The sequence below is a fragment of the Protobothrops mucrosquamatus genome, unplaced genomic scaffold (assembly GCF_001527695.2).
Source record: "Protobothrops mucrosquamatus isolate PMUCROS unplaced genomic scaffold, P.Mucros_1.0 scaffold1415, whole genome shotgun sequence".
Taxonomy (NCBI): Eukaryota; Metazoa; Chordata; class Lepidosauria; order Squamata; family Viperidae; genus Protobothrops; species Protobothrops mucrosquamatus.
Window position 1 is genome coordinate 73,897 of NW_015387600.1, and position 3,847 is coordinate 77,743.

Genomic DNA, 3,847 nt, shown 5'->3' on the forward strand with positions numbered 1-3,847 from the left:
TTGTTTTCTTTTCTGCTTCCTAAATTAGTGTTTTCCCTGTGCTAGCCTACATAAACACTGTATTTGATCTACTTTGAACACCTGGAAAATTAATTGGTGTCTTTGAGCTTCTTTTATTTCCCTTTGTTTAATCTCCTTACATTTCTGGCTTCCAGGTTTTATTTAAAGTATAATTACCAGCTAGATATGTAGTATATATGTACATATCAAACATTTGCTTGTATGTTTTTGTTCATCTTATCAGTAGAACTCTATTCTACTGTCCTTGGGATCAGTTTGTACACTTAATATGAAGATTTGTCCATCCAAACTATTCCTGTTGTTTGGGTGTCTGGTGTTCATGAGAGAATTGGAAAAGATATTCTCCACTCAAAGTCTTAGTTTAATTGTTTGGACACATACTTTATGACTTTAAGAAATGATTCTCAACAGCTGAGATGCATAACACAGTAGGACATAAAAACAGTTTAGATAAAATGTGAGGTAAATCAAAGAAACTTTAATCCTTAAATCTTAGTGTAAATAATAAATATAACAACAGTGCTTTTGTTTTTGTTTTTTATTGGTGTAGACATCAATCAAGTTCTGGATGGTGACATGATGGGACCCAATTTGAGAAAAATTGTTGAGACTAGCTAACAGCAGGTGGCAGTATCTGGCAGACTTTCTCTGACCTCAAAAAAGCTAATGGTCAGATCTGGGTAGTCCTTACATGTGAGTCCATCAAGAAATTTCACCATATGAAAACTTTGCAAATTGGAAAAAAAATCTGGAAGAAAGCAACTCAAAATCAATTATACATTGTTGTCAGTGTTTTTAATTGATTCAAGAAAATAATGGAAAATAATCCATCATTATAGTTTCACAAATATTAGGACATATAGTTGCATAAATAGTATCAAGAAGTATATAATCTAGACCAGTATTTCTCAACCTTGACAATTTTAAGGCATGTGGACTTCAAGTGGCTGTGGAATTCTGGGAGTTGAAGTCCACATGCCTTAAAATTGTCAAGGTTGAGAAACACTGATCTAGACTGAAATTTTGTCCATAATTATACGTTTATACTAAGATCAAAGGAGGTATTTGGTATGAGTTATGATTGGCTTGATTTCCACCCCAACCCATCCTATTTGTATCATATTCAAAAAAGATATTTTTGTCAGTAGCCATTCATGCTAATACTACCTCCAGATTCAGGTGTTAAATACTGTCTGACCTCCTTGGAATCCTGAGGCTAACTAAAACCAAGCAATACTAAAGTGTGGGAAAATTTCCCTATTTTAGGACTACGAGGTCTGGAATATAGAAGTCAAATAATCACTAGATGGAAATAAAGAGATATAAAACTCCCTTTACTGCCATCTAGGACTTCTCTGCATTTTTGCAATAGCAAAATGGAAAACACAATGGCTTAAAAAGCAACCCTATTAGTGCTTCCTCTTAAATAACATTAACTATTTTCTTTGACAGATCTTCACATTTTCATTACAAGGCATTATTGTAAAATGCTATCTTTTAACCCAGTGGTGGCGAACCTATGGCATGGGTGCCAGAGGCGGCACTCAGAGCCCTCTCTGTGGGCACACGCGTCGTCGCCCCAGTCCTAGGCCTTCAGCTGGGTTTTATAAAACCTTTTCGCTTTAGGCCTCCGCTGCCGTGTGCAAAAAAAAAAAAGTTCAATCAATTTCAACTTCTCACAGGGAAAAAAAAAGATCTTGCAAAGTTGGAATTGATTGATTGAATGTCATGTGTCTGATTAACGAAACACTTAAAAGGACTTTCAGGCATATTTTTTTCCTAAAAGCATTTATTAAAGTTACAGAGATGTTAGTACGGCATGGTGGAAATGCTTAGATCTGAGATTTCAGTCCCATCCAGTCTGCCGTTACCACCGCAGACACGCCCACCCAATGGGCCACACACCCCAATTGGCCACACCCATCCAATGGGCCACACCTACCCAGCACCCGACGATGCATAAGTGGGTTTTGGGTTGCAGTTTGGGCACTCGGTCTCTAAAAGGTTCGCCATCACTGTTTCAACCATATGTTTCAACACATTAACTTTAACTGGCCAGTCTTTTAAATTTTGATGTTTTTTTTTTCTTTTTTTGGGTGGAAAGTGGTTTGTTCATTTTTATTATACAAGCATTGAAATTTTGGCCAACATACAAGGTTTGGTGGCATTCTAACCACTGCGCCACCAAGGCTCATTTAGGATGATGATTGCTAAATTTACAACACTGTTGCTGTTTGTTATACCTTACAGTGGTATAATTACTACAGAAATAGTCATACAGGTAGTCCTCGACCTATGACTGTAATGGAGCCTGTCCATTACTATTTCAAGTGGTGACAAATATTAAGTGAAACAGCCTCCTTAACAACCCTCACCCCCTGCTCTTCCTGATGCCAGCCTTTGGACATAGGTTTCAGGTTTCCTATGTTTTTGCTGCCTATCTCACTGCCTTTAGGACCCAGCTTCTACCATGTGCTGTAGCCGCTTTTTCTTTGGCGCTGAATTTTTTTCCTTCAGGTCCTAAAGGCAAAAAGCTTCAGAAAGATTTCTTTGCTTGCTTCCTTCTGTCAGATTGTAAAGTCTTCATCCTGGTTCATCCAAGCCGGGAATATTATCATTATTATTAGTATTAAATAAGCAACATGGCGACTGCTTTGGGAAGATGGTTACAGTTTATTGCAGAAGCAGAAAGATGGTTCTTCAGGAAAGAGCAGAGGAGAGAAGAAGAGACCCTGAGCACATGGCCAGTAGCATTTTATACCCTCTCTAGCTTTTTGTTTGGAAGTCTTCCTGTTCCTGTGGCATGAACTTTGAGGCTATTTCCTGTGTCACGTATTCTGACTTGAACCCAGGTGTGCCTCTCTGGTATTACTTGATGGTAATGGCTAGTCATATTATGTCCCAAAAGTCATCTGCTTCCCTGGGGATGGGGCTAATGACTCTTAAGAATTTCTTTTGTCTTTCTTGAGTTTCCTGGCTCCAACCTTCCCAATGGTCTTACATCTGCATTTCTATAGGGCTGGTTCCTGCTTGGGGCAAAGACATGATGCCAGGTTTGGTTTTTGGTTTTAAAAATCCTTTTTGAGGAAAAATTTCCTTCTCTGGGGGGCTCTGACTTCCCACACTAGCAAGAGCCAGAAGCACGTCCCCCAGAAAGCTCCAAAAGCAGTCACCATTTCCACAAGGAGTTGTTGGAGTGTTGCAAATGGCAGCAGCTTCCAGGAGACATGGGAAGCAGGCCTAGGCACTGCAAAGTGCTGTTAGGGTGGATTGGGGGCAGAGAGATGGGGGGCACTGCAGTATTCCTGTGGTCAGTCATAAGAACAAATGATTGTGGGGACACTGTAGCTGTCATAATTTTGAAACAAGAATATATGCTGTTTGGGGGTGTGTGTCTGTCATAACTTCAAATAGTCATTAAGTGACCTGTTTTATCTCAAGGACTACCTGTGATTCTAGGTGACAATCAGTATTAATCACAAAGATTCATTAGATGTAACTTTTATTCCCATCCAAAAATTCCCATTCAGTTCATTGTGGGCTGAACAAATAATGTACAGTGATAGGGTATCTCTTTCCCCCCACTTTTTCATATTAAAATGATATATTGTTTAAGATCAAAAAGGCTTTTTTTTAAGGGAATGGGGTTTAATCTTGAAGTTATTTCTTTTATTTGGGAGGAAAAATATTTCTCTGCAACTCTACCAATGAGAATGGTAGGGTGTAAAACAAATGAAAAACAACTTGATTTTGTTCCAGTAAAGGATGGGAACATTAAATACAAAACCAGCCAATTTCTTTTTCAAGCTTGTTAAGTTAAAGAAAG